Below are 20,250 nucleotides of genomic sequence, written 5' to 3'. Positions count from 1 at the left end.
TAACATAACACATGACTACTTTGATATGAACATGATGGCAGCTTCTCCTCCCGTAATTTGTAAACCTGACCTTGGGAAAGTGAGTCATTGTTTATCCTGTGACATCTTGAACCCCTGCCACTTCATGGTGAAGCCGCAGCAGTCTGCATCTTCAACAGAGAGTAACCCAGGAGGGGAGCCCACCCTCGCGTTCACAGTAAGGCGAAGCCGAGCCCAGTGCCCTGCCTTTCTTGGAGACATAAAAGACATGAAGGAGCATTGGTTGCTGTCATGTTTCTCCTTTCTTCCTTATTGCAAGCTGGAGGGACAGGGGCCCTCTAGCCTCCTTGGGGGCTTAGGGGGCACACCTGTGGCTCAGAGCTGAGTCCCTGAGGAGCTGCCACTTGTTTAGCAGCAGATCCAAACTCTGGTTAAGTCAGAGCTCAGTCTCCTCTCTTGTCATCCCTCCGTGACCTCCATGTTCTCTCCTTGTTACAGACCCAAACTTCAACCACCACAGCCGCTGCCTCTCTCTTCTAAGAGGGTCAGGCCCGTATGGCAAAGCACTCCTGACCCCCGGGCATGGGTCGAGGATGGGGAGGACCTTATGCCCCAGGGAATTGCTAAAAGAGCAATTCAGGACTCGAAGGCCAAAGGGGTGAGAACATGGAGAAAGGGAGGGGTACTAATCCTTCACCCATGGGGCAGCTCTGTCCCATGCTCCCTGAGGTCGGCTTGAACCCAAGGAAGGAGCCTCCGAACCAGAGAAACTAGAGAACTAGAATAGAGAACTTTCTCCTTTCCCAGCATCAACCACCAGGGCTTGCCAGGCCAGTAGTATGTTGTGGGGGAGTCTGAGGGCTTCTTCCACCTCTTCACCAACACTTTTCCCTTCCGGTAGCTGATGATGGTGGTTTCAGCGACAACCAGACTGGAATACCTAAGGCATGGTAGATGCTGGCTTCCTCATATACAGTGTTGGAAACCAAAGTTAATTTAATTTAAAAAATTACTTAAAAAATAAAATACTTACTTCCTGCCCCCACCTCCGCCCCATCAGATTGAAGAACATGCCTAGGGAAAAGGACTACTCAAAAGAAAACCCACTTTCTGGTGAGAAAGCCCTCAGAAACGTTAGAAATGTCTGGACCTGTTACAGAGTGTGATCAAATTTCCAAAGCTCCGCGTTCCCAGTCAGGCCCAGAACATTTAAGTCACAGAGTTCATCTATTTGCCTTTTTTTCCACTTTGCATGTAAACCAGCTCAGGAGCTCAAGTTCCCCCCTCAGGAAGCACCGGGAGGTAGCTAAGCCCCTTCCACCAGTGAAAAGGGAGAAATTTCATCCAAGGCTTAAGACTAATTACATTGACCATTTATTCAAACCTCCATCCTTGAGAAAACCAAATTCCCACAAGTGTCTCCCCTCCACCTCCCACAGCTACCCACCCTACCTCACTACATCTTCTGCATCACAAAGATGTGCACAGGTCTCCCAGCCTAGTGCACTAGAAACTGCCAGCTGGGGATGGATGCCCAGACAGGCCTAAGACTCAGCACACAGAAGGGGGACACAGAAAAATCTTCTGTACTTTGTGATTTGACATCACGGTTGTGGAGCTACACTGTGGAAAGATGGGTTTGTGGAGTCAAAATGCTGTAAGCTACGAGCTCAGGGCCTGACCCAGGCAGCCTTTGAGTCCCAAAAGTGCAGACTCCAGGACTAGATTCCAGCCAGATTTTCTGAGGGAGTCCTGGGGGTGGCGGGTCCAGGTCAAAGGACTATCAGCTCCTCTGGGACAGAGCTTCAGGCCTGTGGTGGCATGGGAAGAGCTTTTTATACAGCCTTGGACCTGACTCGTTGGGTATGAAGATGTGGGAGATCCATCCTCAAAGCTGAGAAGGATCGGAAATATACTAAATTATAAAATTGGGATCCAAAAAGGTTTGGTCAGACTAGGTTGGTAAACCCCATTTTAAAAAGTGAGTCGAAGAGAATTCAACAACAAGATTTGTTTAAGTGTTCTGGAAAATCACCTGCCTCAGCACAGGTGAAAAACTAAAAGATTTGGTATTCAGCTTGGACCAATCCGCTGTGTGAAGAATCCACACCAGACAGCAAGTGTGATCTTCAGATGCCTGGAGACAAGTCCTGTTCTGTGGCATTTCACAATCCAGTACATCCCATTAAGGGATTTCTTGTCAGTCCTGAGAGAAAGTCCCATGTGAAATACTTGGGGCATATTAATTCAGATTTCTACCCCACTCTGTAGGGGTGTGACTTGGAATTATGCATTTTCAACCATCTTCCAGGTGATTTCTGAGAGCATTTTCAGCTCTGCTTCTCTCTTTAACCTCTTAGCAGGACTGTCCTACCTCATCAAAGCAAGAATATCCCCTGCCAGCAAAACTTCCCTCTATGCTGGAAATTCCACTAATGGAGCTTGTCCTTTTGGGTTAGCTGGGACACTGCCCCTACAGAGGGAATTGTCAGTGAAGATTTGATCCCAGACAAAGAACAAGGCTTCACCCTAGAGCCGGAGGGCCACCATTCAGCTCTGCCTGGAGCTGTGAGAAATAAGCCATTTGTTCCTGGCTGGCTAGCTGGGACACACCCAGGCTTTGGAGGAGCAGCCTGACCTGAGTGTGAATCTTGCTCTGGCCTTTAGCAGCTGTGAGCCCCTGAGCGCTGATTTCAGCTTCTCTCAGGCTCAGATTCCTCCTCAGAGATAAGAACACACTCCTTACCCAGTTGTTCTGAGTAGATAATGCAGTAAAGGCCCTGAGTGTTCAGTTGCTTATTGAGTGTATAAATGGGTAAATGATGGATGGATGGATGGATGCATGGATGGATGGATGGATGGATGGACTGTCACTGGTAATTCTCTCTTGTAGACAATCAGCCTCTAACTCTGAATTGATTCTCCCCAGTTCCTGCCCCAGTGTAAGCCCCTGATGTCTCACAGGTACCTTAATGTGAAGCCCAAGTCATGCCTTCTGGGAAAAGTCACTCTCCTTCCTTTTCCCCCTCCCTCCAAATGCCTCTCGCCCAGCCCCCATGCTAGGGTCTTTCTGTCTGGAATTAGGTCTCAATTAAGTGCAGGGACAAACCTGTTGCAGGTTACCCCAATATAGGTCACAGCATGCTGCTGATTCTGGCTCAGTTGCCTTTGGGAACAGCCCATCTTCAGGATTGCTGGAACTTGCAGAGTAAAACTAGCTGTATGCAGCATGAATCCTTCCTTCCTGGAACTCAGGGTTCAGAATGAAAAATAGACAAAAGGCTGAGAAGACTCCCAGACAGCAGAACTAGGGAAGACTTCATGAAGGGGGTGACATTTGGCTCTTAAGGGACGCATACATTTGGACATGCAAAGTTTGGAGAACTTTCTGAGAGGGAATAGTCTTTGATAGAGCTGAAGAGGGCAGAATAGGCGGACAGTTCTGACTGCCAGAGCATAGTGGTAGTGGTGGGAGGAGGTTTCAAGGAGATCTGAGGTTGTAAGATTGGTCAGGGGCAGGTATTGTACAATTCCTTGAATGCTAAATGAAGGTATTGACTGGACTCCCCAGTGTGAGTCCAGGTCTCAGCAGGCACAGTGGCCTGGGGATGGCCTCTCCTTCAGGCTCCAAATACAACTTCTTTGTGTAACCTATGACCTGACCTTCTTTCCCAGCAGACAGCAGTGAGCTGGAGCCTTGGCACCTTCAGAGATTCAGGGCAGCCTGGCAGGCCACTCCTCTGGGACCATCTACATTTACTGCCTTCCCTGCTCCCAAAGCAATGAATGGAGGAAGGTCTGGCCTTGCACATGCTGTTTGGGGGGCCGCTGATTCCCCACATAAGGGTGAAGGGACTCAGCTCCGGCCACACGCAGCTGCTCCTTTGACTGTAGGTCACCCCCACTCCTCCCATCCTCTGCAGCCTGCAAGTGGCAGGGCTCACCCCTGCACTGTCCCCCAGCTAATCCAAGCCACACAGCGAGCGGCCAGCCCACGAACGGGTCTTGTTTCACTGGAATGTTGGCATCGAACTTGAGATCGGAAATGAACTCATTATCTGATTATTTTTATTTATGAAAATGTAACTGCTCTGAGAGAGATCTTTCTTGAACAGTCTTCTGGGTGGATGAGTAATACTCTCCCTTTCTGTACACATGCTCAAACACATGTTCAGAAATGAACACACACACACACACACACAGAGGCAGCCATGTGCTCCAGCAGATACATACATAGCTTCAGGTACACACACATATCACATGAAGACTAAAGTTCTAGGTCTAATAAACTCCTTTGAAGGCAGAACTTGTCTCTTTTATTCACCACAGAATCCCCAGTGGCTCATAATAGGCAATAGTAAATATTTGCAGAATGAATGACTAGAGAACAGAGGCACACACACATTACTCAGACACTCACACACATGTGTGTATGCATGCCCAGCCTCTTTCCCTTCTTGGAGACCAGCTAAGTCAGAGAATTACTAATTTCACCCCCTGAAGTCTTCACACCATGAACCACAACTGGTTTTAGTTAAGAATGCACTATCTAGAACCCTCCAGTGGAGATGTCCATTGCCAGTTCCCAGAAGGCCAAAGCAGCCCTTCCCTTGACCTGCTTTGAGCTCGGGTGCTCAAAGTGACCCACCAGTCTTGCCAACTGAGACAGAATGTGCAGGTCTAGTGGTTACGGAGGGCAAACTTTTCCAGGAATGTTCTCTGGGGGCTGCCCCCACTCACCCACTGCTGGCACACAGGCACATCTCATCTGTGGCAATGCAAGCCCCCAGGCGCTTTCTCCCTCACCTCCAGCCCATGGGTATGACTCAGTCTGTCTAAGACCTGTGACTGTCTCCCTTGGAGAAAGAGTGGGCCAGGGGCCAGGCTGGTGGGAAGGCAAGTATTGACACCCCCAAAATGGGTGGGTACAAGATGTTCTCAGTAGGCTCCTGCTCAGAGCTGGTACATTGGGCTTGGGACCCAAGACAGCCCCTAATCTCAGTTGTAAACTGTCTCCCCCATCCTTCTTTCTTCCCTACCCAAGGCTTTGGGGCAAAGAAGAGACTAACCCTCAAGTCTCTCCGTTAGCCCCAATTAATAGGTAAAATCAATCTACCAAATGTGCTTGAAAAAAAGGTATAAAGAAGAGAACTCATTCACTCTGCCTTGTCTTATCCTAAACTGAACTCCTGGACATTCTCTCATAGGAAAGAGCATTCTAGAAGACTGATACTGGCCTTCCACCTTCTGGCCTTCCACCCTCTGGATCTCTCTAATGATGACCTGTGGGCCCACAAATGGGCAGGAAGGTATTTCTAAGCGTGTGTGCCTATATTTCCCTCTCTGGACTCCTCTGATTTTATCTTCACACATCCCAGTCCCACTCTCTTACATGTGTCGAACTCCCCCTGTGCCTCTTCCTCAGATACCCACAAACTTCATACCCTGACAATGAGTCCTGATTATCTTTTCACAATGGCATAGAAAAACTAAGTCCTCATCTTTCTTGGACATTTTTTAAGGAACTAAAATAAGGCAAAACTTAACTGTAAGACATTGCTTTTAAGCACCATGATGAGAAAATCAAAATCTCACCACTCCATGGGACTTGAAGGCTGAACATGGGAAGCACTTTGAAGACCTAGGAGTTGAAAAGCATGGCATCCCCCACCTAGACTGCTGAGCCCCATCCTCTGAATGAGTGACAGGTGAGTTCAGGAAAGAGAGACTGCCAACCCTGGGGCATTCTGGACACATCTGTATATTGGCCTCTGACATCCAGCCAATGGCCCGGCACTGGGGTTCCTTTCCTCCAGCCCATCTTGTCTGTCCCTGGACAGCCAGAGCAATGTCCTTGCAGAGCTTGCAGCAGGACATCTCCATTCTTCTTCCTTCGGTTCCCACCCACTGCAGACATGTATTGCACATTTACAAAGGCCCTGGAACTGTACAAAGTGAGTCAGGGACCTACAAGTAGGTGCTATTATGCTCACACCACAGAGGAGAAACCTCCGTTGAGAAATTGAGGAGCTTCCCTGAAGTCATGCAACTGTCAATCATGGAGCCAGGATGGAACCCCAGCAGCTGGACTCCAGAGCCTGGCACTCCCAACCTGCTCCTCCTGTCATGGGAAGCTCTCAAGTATGGTGATCAAGGACACAGCTACACCACCCAGGTCATGGCCCAGCTCATCCTCGTCCTGAGTGGTCTCTGGAGTGTGTTACTTTTCACCTGCACCTGTACCTCAGTTTTTCACCCCATCATCAGATGGGAATGGGACTGTGGGTGGGGCAGCGACTCCTGCCTACTCAGCTCTCGAAAGCTGAAGAGCCTCTGGCTCTGGACCCAGGCCAAGAGCGGGTCCATGGTACAATGTAAGATAACCATCTATAGGGACTGCTCCAAAGAGAGCCTTCAGATGCAAGGCTGAGTAAGAAAACGCAGCCCTCTGAACGTCATGGACCCCTCTCCAATACAGTGGCCAGCTTGTGCACAGTCCTGTGCTGGGGACGCTGGAGTTCACCGACCAGCGTTCTCTGACCTCCTGTCTACACTCAGGCATAGAAATCTCATCTACTTTTCCCTGGGTCCCATCCATAAATTCTTTCTCCCAGCTAAGCTATGAGAACCCAAGAAGAACTGGACTTTCCCCATGCTCCATTTCCTTGACAACCCAGATACAGGCTGGTGCAGACCTCACCTCCTCGAAGCACACTTGAAATGGATGGAATTGGGTGGGGGTAGGGGTGGACTTAGATACTACAATTTTGGAGGGGCTTTTAAAATATTTAATCTTACCAGAGGTGGAAAAAGGAACAGTATGGGATGGGATGGATGTGAACTTGGATGCAAATGAATGCAAATCATTGTACAATGACATGCAGATGTGCCTCCTGGATTTGTAGGAAAGAATCCAATGTCTTCAGAGCCCTGGTTCTGGCGGGCTCCGCCTCTGAGGGCCTCTGTGTCTGCCATAGATCTTTCACAGCCATGGTGGAACCCAGCCCCTGCGTGGCGTCCCAACACCTCTGGAAACCATCTGGGAAGCAATGTCAGCCTTTGATCCTCTGGCCAATGTGTGGAAAAAAGAGATGTCTGCCTTGGGGAAGGGCTGGGGGTATAGCCAGAGCTGGAGATCTTTGGGTTCTGGGGTCACAGTTCTGGGGGAGCACGCAGCTGGACAAGGAGGCATTCTAGAAACCTGCTTTCCGGAAGGAAGAAGAAAGATCACACGTGGTATTGTTTGCAGGTTTTCAGATTCTGTCCCAGCCTTCTGCTGTGACCAACTTGGGGGAGCCCATGTTTGCCTGCCACTTGCCACTGCCTCTCCCAGGCTTATTCTGTGCTGCCCCCCAACCCTCAACCCAGACCCCAACTAGGTGGGCAGATAGAGGCAGCTAGGGACTCTAGGGGCTTCTCAACACTGGCAGGAACTTTCTTTGGCCAAACACTATGACCGCACCATTACAGTCAAGGAAACTGAGGCCAGAGAGGTTGTCACACTGTGGATCAGAGCAAAATCAGATCAGAACCCAGGCAGGTCTCCAGAGTTGGGAGAGAGAGCGATGACAGGCTGAACAGGTGGCGCCCAAAGTGGCAATGCAACCCCGAGGGCCCATCTCCTCCAGGTAAGCCGCAGTCAGAAATCTAAAGGAAGAGAGACAGAGGACAAGGGACCAGAGCAGCGTGGAGAAAGCCAGGGTAGGCCAGCAGGAACCAGGAACCCTGGCAACCCAGAATCTTCATGGAGGTTGCAAGGCAGCCCAAAGCTGGGGTTCCCACAGCAGCAGGTGGGCACTAAGAGGGCCAGGCCGAATAGGGCTGGCATCAACTCTAGCGGGGTTGGAGGTGCCAGCTCTCACCCGCCAGCCGGCCTGCCAGCTGGAGAAGCTTAATTAGAATTCCTCAGCCCTCCAACCCATTTCCTTCCTGGTGAACAGGACAGCTAATGGCCCCTGTTGCCTGCTGCCAAGCGAGGTGGGCTGGGCTGGCAGCTTCAGGCCGGGTTGGGGGTTTAGGGGACCGACCCAGCTCAGGAAGCATGTCCCTCTACTTGGATTAGGGAGAAGCCCCCAGTGTGACCCTAAATTTCCCCCTAGTCAGAGACCATCTGCCTATCTGTCTATCCATCCCCCCAGGGCCCAGAGGACTGGTGAGTGTGGACAGACAGACACAGGCTGTGGGAAGCTTCAGTGATTAATGGGTGATGAAAACCAGACTCTGCCAGGATGGGGGTGGGAACAGAGAGGTGGAGAGAGGCTGTCTGTTTTATGCTTGGCTCAGCTTTGAGCAAACAGCCTGGGGGAGGATGGAGGAAGCTGAAGGCACTGCCTGGCCCCAGCCTCGACCTCCGAGCCCCGCCCCGCCCCTGCCAAACCCCCACTCACTTCACTGATGTCCAGCTAACATCTTCTTCAGGCCCAACCCAAGAAGGCAGCACTATGAGGAAGCAGCTTTGCTCCCAAGCCCTGGAGACTTGTGGGGACCCCGGAAATACCCTCCTTCCCTTCCACAAGGAAGAAAACGCAACCACCCGCTCCTCCACCCCTTCATCTTCCCTGTCGCATGGCTGACAGTCCCTGGGCCCGGACCCTGAAGCGCCTCTTGCCTCTCACCCCGTAAACACATGACAGCCCCATGCTCTGTCTCCAGCACCTACGCCACTCCGCCCTCACCTTGGCAATCTTGAAATGCTTAAATCAAGATTTTTCCCGCAGGGATTCCTTGACAGCAAAAGCTACATTTTAGAGGATTTAGATCAAATCTCCAAACCTCCAAACACACAGTTGAGAGAAACCAAGCAGGGGGGAGTCTTGCACAGACACCTCTCATAATCTCAACCTGACAGACACCTGGAGGGGCCTTGAAAGACCTTCCTCCCCTGCCCCCAAATTCCCCCCACTCCCAGCCCTGCCTCTGGCCTATCTGCCCCCATGCCTGAGATGCCATGGTTCTGCTCAATCTCAGGGTGAGCTGCCGCCCTTTCAGAGGCTGCCTTGCGTGTCCACCTTGGTCCCTGGGATCTGGCCAGGCCAGGCCTGAAAGAAGGAAACGGGATACAGATAGAGGAAGTGGCTTTAAGAGGGTGAAGCGCGACTTTGCTGACGGAAGACTTTTGCTTCTGACCGACCAGGCTGCTGGTCATCAGAATACGACTTATTTTCTGACTGCCAAAAAAAAATTTCCAAGGTAGCTCTTGTGTTGTAGGAAGGCAGGCAAGTAAGAAAAACAATATTTATTCTTTTCCTTCTTGCTCACCAGTCACTTCATGCCTATTTGATGGTTCCCTGCATCTTAGGAACTATCCAGAGAAGCAAGACAAGAGGAAGCTGCCCACCTCCCACTCTCTTCAGGGGATACGTGTCAGAGCTGAGATCTCAGGTCTGTCAGATCCAAAGGCAACCCTTCTACTGTCTCCCTCCCTGCCAAGAGCTGGAGGACAGTTTCTGCAAAGAACCCAAAAATTTTAGGAAAGTCTTACCTCCACTCAAGGGCTTTTGAGTAAAACAGAAATGTAACCTTGTTCCTGGCAAACATTTCAGAACTCCTGACTGTGCGCTCAAGAAATTATTAAGGAGGGCCTCCCCGGTGGCGCAGCGGTTGAGCGCTGGGTTGCAGGGCTGCCTGCAGTCTCTGCAGCGCTGGTCGGTCCCCGGCTGCTCCCCGGCCACCGGAGGAGGGTCCCGCATGGCGCGCAGACCTCTCCTGCCGCCCGCTGCTCCCCTCAGCAGTGTACTTCGTCAGTCTGCCTGCTCTGCTCCCCGCTCTGGCTCTGGTGAATTCTCTCACCCTCCCGCGCTTCTGACTGTACCCAGTGCTTGTATAAACAAACAAAAACAAACAAACAAACAAACAAATAAATAAAACATGCCTCTATAAAAAAAAAAAAGAAATTATTAAGGAGGCAAGATAAAATTTAAAAATCTCCAATCCCACCAGTCAGAAAACGCTTTTACCTGGAGTGGGGGAGGGTAAAGGCGAACTTTATTACTCCTTGCACCCCGGCCCCCCTCTCTTGCCTTCACAGAGCCCGCACCTGTCATCTGAGAAGAAGGGGAAGGCGAGGTCACCGGCCTTCTCTTGTTTCCACCCAGAGCCCTGCTCCTCTGTGGGGAAGAAAGGACTGGGACAGCTTTGCACCCTGCAGCCTGCAGCAGTGTGGTTGGAGCTGCTCAGGAGGCTCTTGAAAGGGGGAGGATGAGAAGTCGCCCCCCTTTAGCCCCCCCACCCGCCTGCATCCTAAGCTGGGAGACAACACCCTTGACCAAGGCCAAATACACAAGGTTCATTAGTGGCCGTTCATTGGGACCAAAACCTGAGCCCCCGTCCAAACGCGTGCAAACTGAGCACCTCATCTCACCTGCCTCATTTGCAAAAGGGGAATTATGGAAGCTGCCCCACAGAAAATGGGACAGTGGAGCCTGTGTGTTCTCTGCTGCTGTCTGCAAGTTACCACCAAGTTAACAGCCTAAAATGCACCTAGTTATTTTCTCATGTTCCTGTATTCAGAAAGGCAGATGGGCTCACCGGGATTCTCTGACCAGGGTCTTACAAGGTCAACGTGGAGGTGTGAGCTGGCTGCGTCTGGGGAGGAATCTGCAGTGCTGTTCCTTGCCAGCGATGGCCTGGGACTGCTGCATCATGTGGGTTGCTCCCTAGCTGCCGGGGATGGAACTCGTGCTGCAGAGGCTGCAGATAGCCTCATAGTGCTGTGCTTAACACCTTGTGCCACCAGGGAGGCCCCCTCAGTTCCTTTTCATGTGGCCCCCTCCACCTTCAAGTCATCCGAAAGTACATGGAATCCCACTTCCTGCTTCAAATCTCTGCCTCCCTCTCCTGTCAACGACCAGAGAAAACTCTATTTTTAAAGGCCCCTGGGATGAGGTTAAGCTCACTGATCAAAATCTCTTTTAGTTAAGTCTAAGTCAACTGATTCACCACCTTGTTTTCTAAAATCCCAGTGGACATGTTCCAGGCCATATGTCCCAGGCCTTACGGCGAGGGATGGATAGAGACACCCTGCTGTATCCCTAAACGCCCGCCCGAGATCAGGCGCATGACACACGCTCAAAGGACATCTGCTGTGCTTTCTCTGGGTTTGAGTATTTGTGGGGTCCATTTGCTGCCACCCTGCAGCAAGCAAAGTCCCCAGTTCAAGGACAGTGACCAAAGGGAGGGACTGAATATGAGGGTTCCTCAGGATGAAATGCACCGTTAACTCCGTCCTGTCCTAACCACACATCACAACTCACACTCACACACTGGGCCTCTGAAGGGGGCGGCTTACTCCACCTGAGCCTCGACTCAGCCGTCTCGCCAGGAGTTTACTTGTGCGGGCCTGGACCTTTTTCCTTCCTTTTTTCATCCCATCTCTGAACTTGGACATGTGTTTGCATCTCCCAGAGACCCACCCACTTCCTCTCAGGAGTCCAGCCGGGGACAGTGTGGTTTGAAGACAGTCCTAATCCCAGCCCCGAAGTCTGAGAGAGAAAAAAATGACTAAAAGCCCTGGAATGTGGAGCCTGCTGCTTCCTGCAAAGCATTTTGAATGAAACACGTAACCAACAGCTGCAGCGCAGAGAATGGAAACTGAGGGCACGTCATGGCTCCAGGTCCTCAAATAGCTGGGCTGTGAGCAGAACAAGCTCTTTATTTCAGCCCAGTCTGGATGCCTCAGCACCCACCCCCTCTCTGCCCTCCTTCCAGGAACCGGGCCCACAGTGCCAAGGATGTGCTCCTGTTACTTATTCCAAACACCCCACAGAACCCCCAAAATCCCGCAGACCCCCAAGAGCCTCCCAAGGGAGTAGTGTAATGCTGTCCCCACTCACCAGCCCCCAAGGGCATCTGGAGCCCCACAGTCCAGCTGCTCAGGGGCAGAAGGTTAGCACGTCCCCCAGGGCAATCCCCATCCTGGAATCAGCCCCAGGCTAGTCCAGGCAGTGCCAGTCAGCACAGGCAAAGCCTAGGGCAGTGATACGAAAGGTTTTTCTCCCGCTGGACTTGGGGTGAGGGAAGGACGCGGTCTCATAGGGAGCAAAAGGTCTGGGATTAAGGAACTCCTAAAGATCATAGCCGCATGAAGGGAAGACATGCTATCGTCTTCTCAGCTCCTGTATTGACTTGTAACATGCAGGCATCTTTATGGCACAGATCAATGAACCTATATATACGTACACACCACCTGGATCAACATATAGAACATTTCAAATAGCAGAGAAGTTTCCCTGGAGCCCCTTCTCGGTCAATATCCAGCCCCTTAACCACTCTTAGAAATGTCTCTCAAAATGTAATCGATTTTGCCTATTCTGGGATTTCATTTAAATGGAATCACAGGGCCTCCCTGGTGGCCCAGCGGTTGAGCGCTGGGTTGCGAAGCTGCCCACCGGTTCGATCCCCGGCTGCTCCCCGGCCACCGGGCTAGGGTCCCACACGGCACGCAGACCTCTCCTGCCGCCCGCTGCTCCCCTCAGCAGTGTACTTCGGTCCTTCTGCCTGCTCTGCTCCCTGCTCTGGCTCTGGTGAATTCTCTCACCCTCCCGCGCTTCTGACTGAAGTGTTACCCAGTGCTTGTATGTATAAATAAATAAATAAATGAATAAATGAATAAATAAATCTTTAAATAAATCTTTAAATAAATAAATAAATAAATAAATAATGGAATCACAAATAGCATGGGCTCTTGCAGCTGACTTGTTTTGCTCCACTTGTACTGTAAGATTCAGCCATGTTGCATCCTCCTGCTCCCTCCACGCTCCAGGTGTTGCACGGGGGAATAAATGTTGACATTTTGCATTGAAGCCTTGATCTTGAGCCCATTTTGCAGATCAAGAAGTTGGCTGAGCCAGCACTTCAGGACACGGAGGAGCAGGAATTCAAACCCAGGACAGAGTCTCTCTTCCCTTTCCTCGTTACAAATATAAGGAGACCTGCTCCCATTACACCAAGAAGTGAGAAAACATTGCCTTAGAGATCCACAACCTGGGATTTCCTCACAAAGGAAACTCATTGCATATTTTGAGATAATTAAGAGCCCACCAATAGCCCATTTTACTTTAGTACCCCTAGTCCATGGAGAATATAGGGAAGGCAGAGGCAGAGGGATGAGCAGTGGCCTGGGAGGACATCACAGAGGAGCAGGCTTGGGAGGAGATTTTCCTAGAACCCACTATATGGCAGGCACTGTACTGGGCTCTTACTTTTGGTCTTCTACTGCTATGGAACAAACCAAACTTGTATAAAATGGATAACAGGGCCTCCCCGGTGGCGCAGCGGTTGGGCGATGGGTTGCGAGGCTGCCCGCAGCCTCTGTGGCACCGGTTCAGTCCCTGGCTGCTCCCCGGCCACCGGAGGAGGGTCCCATATGGTGCGCAGACCTCTCCTGCCGCCTGCTGCTCCCCTCAGCAGTGTGCTTCAGTCCTTCTGCCTGCTCAGCTCCCCGCTCTGGCTCTGGTGAATTCTCTCACCCTCCCACACTTCTAACTGTACCCAGTGCTTGTATAAATAAATAAATAAATTTTAAAAAATAAAATAAAATAAAATGGATAACAAACACTGATTATCTCTCATCATTTTATGAGTTGACCAGATAATTCTACTGATATTATTAATTCTCTCGTGCTGCTACAGTCAGATGATAAGTGGGACTGCAGTCATCTGCAAACTCACCTGGGCTGGCTGGGTCAATCTGTCACTCTCTTTCCTGGCCCCCTGACCCAGGGGGCAGAGGGGCTGGGCTCAGCTGGGACCCTAAGATTGCTGAATTCCCTCACTCCTCAAGTACTCTTGGAGTTTCTCCTTCATGTGGCCTTCCCAGTTCTCCTCTCCATGTGGATTTCTCTAGCAGGGAATCCAAACTTCTTCAATGACAGTTGGAGCTTCTGAAAGTACAAAAGTAGAAGCCATCAAGCCATTTTTAAAGCACAGGCCCACACTGGTATAACATCTTTTCCATGGACATAAATTACTCATTTTCCTCTCACATGCATATATACTTCTAATCATCCAACAATCCCCAAGGTATCTATTATGTCATTAAGTTTATGCTAAAGGTCTTGAATCTTGTTATCTAAATCCAGACATGGAGGAGGACCCTCAGAAGCAATTCTTAAATATAGTTCCTGAATACTATTCCTCTTTATTTAAAGGCTTGCGAACAAAGAGACAAGTTCTCAGCTCTATTTATACCCAGCAACAGGGTGATGGGACAGGCATAGGATAACCACTATAAATACTCCCATGCAAAAGGTAGTGAAGGAGGGCACACAGCAGTCACTGGTCCATAGCAATTTTAAAATCCACTCATGTAAAAATTGCCAATTACTTAATTGGAACTCAATCCTACTGCCTGAAAATATTTCCCTGTGGCTGTTGGGTCTGTCCTTTGGGCTCTTGGCCACCTTCTGAATCATTCTTCCTTTTCTAATGTCTAATGCTTGCAACTGAGTAGCTTTTTCACCTTGCTTCTGTCCCACAGAATTCAAAAAGATGTTGCGAAGACTCTTCATTTTTCTGTCTCTTTTAGTCCATGGTGGTGCTGCTTCTGACAATATAATTCTATTCAGATGTTGTGGGTTTCCTATGGATCCTATTGAGGTTGATTCCATTAGTCAAAATCTTTACTACAAATATCATCAAGATGAACAAGTCTTTACCTTAAGTTTTTGTGTGAGGCTGTTGAGGGGCAATTCCCATAAGAGTCTTAGAAGCATATTGTTTAATGAGGAGAATCTGCGAGGCATGCTCTTGAGATACTTAGAGGGCTTTTGTCTATCTGAAAGATTATATAAAGCATTAGATTTTTAAGGTTTTAACAAAGGTTTTTATAGTTTCTCTCTCTGAATTTTGCACTTGTCCTGAAGCCCTTTCCTTCTTTGAGATTCTTTTGCCATCTGGGGAGACTGAGAATGAGAAACAAAGATTTGCTTTCAAGCCAGCAAATCCCTGACTTTTTCATTTTCTATAAATTCTACTTGAAAGCTAAAGTTTCCTCTTTAAGGGCCTCCCCTGGTGGCACAGCAGTTGAGCGCTGGGCTGCGAAGCTGCCGCAGCCTCTGCAGTGCCGGTTCAATCCCCGGCCACTGGCGAGGGTCCCACATGGCGCACAGACCTCTCCTGCCGTGCCCGCTGCTCCCCTCAGCAGTGTACTTCGGTCCGTCTGCCTGTTCTGCTCCCCACTCTGGCTCTGGTGAATTCTCTCACCTCCCACGCTTCTGACTATACCCAGTGCTTGTATAAATAAATAAAAAAAAACTTAAAAAAAAAAAAGTTTCCTCTTTAAGTCATCTTTATCATATATCATATGTAGCTAAAATAATCCAATTGGCATTTTCAAAGTTCTGGGCTAAGATCTCTTTAGCCTTAACCATGTGATTGTTAGGTACATTTTCTATTGTCCACATCGCTTCAAGTGACAATATTGCTAAATTTTCCTCCCCTACTGCAATCCTTCTGTTTCCAACAACATTTGCCTTGATGCGCCTCCCTGGTGGCACAGGGGTTAAAACTTCAGCACTAACAAGTTATCACCAGCCACTGCAACACAACTTCTATGCCCAGCCTGGCCCACCAGGGAGCTAACCCACATGGCGCAGCAGACCTCTCCTGACTCACCCGCTGTTCCCCTCAGCAGTGTATTTCAGTGGATCTGCCTGTTCTGCTCCCCACTCTGTCTCTGGTGAGTCCTCTCATCTCCCCTACCCCACACCTCTGGCCTGTACCCCAGTTCTTGTATGCATAAATAAATAAAAATAAGTCTTTAAAACAAAAAACATTTGCCTTGGTTTCCTTGAAGCCCTCAAAGCAACTTCCTCAAGGGTCATCAAGCTGCACTAACAAATATCTTCAAATGCCTTACAATATCTTTAAATGCCTTATTTCTGTTCACCTTCCAGTCCTAAGGCCAGACTTAGGTTTTATTACAGCAGTTCTTCATGTCGAAGTGTCTGTATCAGCTGTGTCATATCGCGGGATAACAAACTATCTCAAAATGGCCTTAAAACAATAACAGTGATTTCTTTTGCTCGTGAATTTGGGGCTGACTAGGACTAAGCCAGACAGTTCCCACTTAGAATCTCTCATGAGTTTTCAGTGAATTATTGGCTGAGGCTGGGGTCAGACCAAATACTTCATCTGTGGCCTAGGCTAGAGACGTGAAGAGCTTTGGACTGGATGCCTGGCACTCCTCAGTCATCTCCCTCTTTGAGTTTGGTCTCTCTACAAGGCAGGCTCAGCAGGGCGACCAGATTTCCTTCATGATAGTTGAAGACTCCTGACTTGAGTGTCCCAGAAGGAACCAAAAGAAGTTGCACGGTCATTTCTAACCTTGCCTTGAAAATTACACACCTTTGCTTCTGCCACGTTTTATTTGTCTAGGCGCTCCCAAATCCCCACCCAGGTTCAAAGGGCAGGGACATAGCTGCCAGTTTTTGATGGGAGGAGAGTCAAAGGATTGTGGACACACTTTAAAACCATCACAAGGGGGTAAGTAACATTTCCAAGGTCACACGACTGGGAAGTGACAGAGCAGAGGTTTTAGCCTAAGCCTTCTGAGCCCAGACTCATCCCTAACTGCTAGTCTACACTGCCTCCTGTGATTGTAGGTGCGTGACACAGGAATATAAGGGTCCTCTGTCTTGGGAAAGTTCCTGACTTCCTTTCCCATATTCAGTTTTCGTTGAGAAATGTAGTGGGACTTATTAGCTGCAGGGAGCTGCCTGCCTATAAAATGAATTAATGAATCAGAGCTGGAGCAGCTGCCTCTCAAATAATTTTCTCCACTCAGAGGTGATTTTCTTCTCAGCATCATGAATTTTTTTGGTTGTGTTTCCCAAGCTACCCTCACCATGGTCTGAGACACCACCTTGTCCACCCAGTCCTGTGCATTCGCTCTTACCTTCTTGCTAGACATGTTCACATGGGGGCCACTGGGAAGTTTCCCCTTGACATCTTGAGAACACCTGCTGGACAGTTTAGTGGAACTCTCTAAAGCCTGTAGATTATTCATCAGAAGATGAAGTCTCTTAACTTGTGGCCATGGAATTTTCCTAAATTTCCTTTAAGTCTATTTCAACAGATTTTAATGCACAGAGATTAAAAATCACGTATTTGTCATAAGCCTTAATGTTATAAATAGGGCTTCATGACAGACCTACGTTTCCAGCAGATCTTGTCTGGAATAATGCTTCAATTTCTGAATGACATCTTGATACAGAAGACAATCAACCAAGAAACAAATGGTCTCGGGTCCTTGCTTCCAAGATGACCAAGAAAAGAGGGAATAGGGGTCGAGCCAAAAAGAGCTCGTGTGCAGTCTATGGGCTGCTCCAACTTGTGCCTGATGTATGCCCCAAGACAAGGCCATTGAGAAGTTCATCATTCCAAACAGTGGAGGCTGCAGCCATCAGGGACCTATCTGAAGCAAGCTTCTTTGATATCTGTGTGCTTTCCAAGCTGATGTGAAATTACTTTACTGTGTGAGCTGTGCCAGTCAGAGCTCGGTAGTCAGGCATCGTTCTCCTGAAACTGGGAAGGACCCCACACTTTCACTCCAATTTAGACATGCAGATACTGTCCCATAACCTCCTCCAAGGCCCGTGTAAGGGAGGTAAGTCCTTAAGGAGATTTAAGAAAACTGAAGAAAAACTGTCCGCTAGGGGGAAAAAAGTGGAAATTTTACTTAAAGAAAAGAAACAAGCAAATGGAGGCCAGGCAGGGCCTCCAGGAATGGCTATGCAGTCTGTACACTGCCCAACGGGGCCTGGCCAAGGCCATGAGTGGAACGGGGCCCGAAACCTAGTCCCATGTTGCACTGGCTGAACCTTCCACCAGGGAGCAGGGACTGTGGCTGGCTGGAAGAAAGAACAGTTTTTTCTAATTTGTCCACCCAGAAGGGCACCTTTTTCTAATTCAACAAAGATACCATATTTATTGAGGGTAGCACCACTGGAAGGCTGGAAGATATTAAAAATATTATATTAATCTACTCCATAGGACAAGTAATGGAAATCAACCCTTGCAAATAATAATAATAAATTTATTAAATTCCAAGAAAGTCTTGAACAATTGAGCTTCGGGAAAGACCACAGGCAGTTCCAAGGAACTAAGCATCTGGAGTCAATGAACCTCCTTTCTAGAAAGTTTCTATTAAAGCACCCCATACCAGCAGCTCCCAGACTCTGCCTCTAGGTTTAAAATTCTAGAATCTTGAGAGAAAAACCCTGGCCCAGCTTGGTATGGCTAGTCCCTCCCTATCCAGCAGCTATAGCCGGGGGTGGGAAGAGCCATATTTTATAGAGTCTCGACCATAGATTCATGCTGAGCCCCACACCACCGGTGGCTCACAAAGGGGAGATCCTAATTGTGAGCATGGCAGCTCTCCAAGCAGTTCCATACAATTGTCTAGAATTTATCATTGCCGGGAAGATCAATAGCTAATGGATGATCTTCCCACAAATCCTGGGGAGCTGATCTGATCCAACCAGTGAGAAAAAATGATTCCTGTGGTTGTCCTGCTATTTGGTTTCTCTCCATATGCAGCAGGCAGTGACATTTCCCATTCACCAAAGAGCTTAGCTGTGATTGCTTTTAACACCAATGAAAAGTCATGTCTTCAAATTCCTTTCCTGATTGGGACTTGTGTCATTGACAGACCAGAGCAGTCATTCCCCTCATCAGAGGCCAACCTAGAATCAGAAATAAATCCTGGCAAAAGTCACAAAGTTATTTTACAGAGTCTTGATTTGTGACCTTTTAAAATATCTGTTTTAATTATCATAGAAAGCAAAGTTTCGAAAAATAATCTGAGAGCCTCTCCCCAGATTCAACAGATATTAACAGTTTGTCATTTTGCTTCAGACTTCCTAACCCCTTTTGGAGAAGTAAACATTGCAGCTACAGCCAAGTCCCTCCCCCATGCCACCCACAAAAATATGAATGTCATCCTAAAGTTGGTAGTATCACTTCCAAGTGTGAGCTTGGTTTTGACTTTTTTGTTTGGCCCTCAGGTGCAAGAGTCAATCATTCTCTCCATGGCACTGCTCCTTCTGCACAAAAGACCTCTCTTACCTATTTGTTGTTTTGATCCTATCCACTACCCTCGTTCCCTCTTCTCTAAAGGCAACCACACTAATGTTTGACATCATATCCTTGTTTTTATGTGTCCCTATAAAACATACGGTGTTATTCCATGTACACATATTTTTATTTTTAATTCACGTAAGTGATATTGTGCTGTAGGTTTCATTCAGTTTCTTGCCCTCCTTGGTCAGCACTATGCTTTCAAGGTCCACCATACTGTTAGGTGGACATCTTGTTGGTTATGCATCCAGCCCCCACCTGACTTAATCCATCCTACCCTACTTCCCCGGGGAGACCATGGACAGAGAAGCAACCAAGGAGACAGCCAGGACTGGCTAGGAGGACACTCACAGGACAATGCTGATGCTGGTAAGGATATAGAGTAACTGGAACTCTCATGCATTACTGCTGGGGCTGCAAAATTATATACCCACTTTAGAAAACAGTTTGGCAGTGACCCAGCAATTCCACTCCTACATATTTACCCAAAAGACATACAAACATGTGTCCACAAAAAAAGACTTGTACAAACTGATCATAGCAACTTTATTCACAACAGCATCAACTGGAAACGGTCCAGCTGTCCATCAACAGGTGGAAAGATAAACAAACCATTTAATAAAAAGAAACAAACTAGTGATACCAACAACATGGGCGGATCTCAAAAACATGCTGAGTGAGAGAAGTCTTAAACAAAAGTGAATACTGTGTGACTCTATCACCAAATCCAAGAGCGGGTAGGTGAAGCTTGACAGAGATGATAGAAATCAGAACAGAGCTTGCCTGGGGGGGTGGAGGGTTGGGTGGAGAGACTGGAAAGAGGACCAGTGATGAAATTGTTCTTAGGAATGTAGGTTTCACAGGTAATATGTGTCCAAATGTGTGCAACTGTATACCTGAGGTCTGTGCATTTCATGGGCTGTGCTTTCATTTTTAAAAAATACATTCATCTGAGGGCCTCCCTGGTGGCTCAAGGGGTTAAGAACTGCACAATGAAGCAATCTGCAGCCTCTGCAGCACAAGTTCGATCCCCAGGCCCACCAGGGAGCAACCCACATGGTGCGGCAGACCTCTCCTGTCTAGCCTGCTGCTCCCCTCAGCAGTGTATTTCAGTCAGTCTGCCTGTTCTGTTCCCCACTCTGTCTCTGGTGAATCCTCTCACTCCCTGCACCTCTGGCCTGTACCCCAGTTCTT

This window comes from Talpa occidentalis, unplaced genomic scaffold (genome assembly GCF_014898055.3).
Source record: "Talpa occidentalis isolate TD23 unplaced genomic scaffold, MPIMG_talOcc4v2.1 talOcc4.5, whole genome shotgun sequence".
Lineage (NCBI taxonomy): Eukaryota > Metazoa > Chordata > Mammalia > Eulipotyphla > Talpidae > Talpa > Talpa occidentalis.
Note: the sequence above shows the minus strand (reverse complement) of the source record.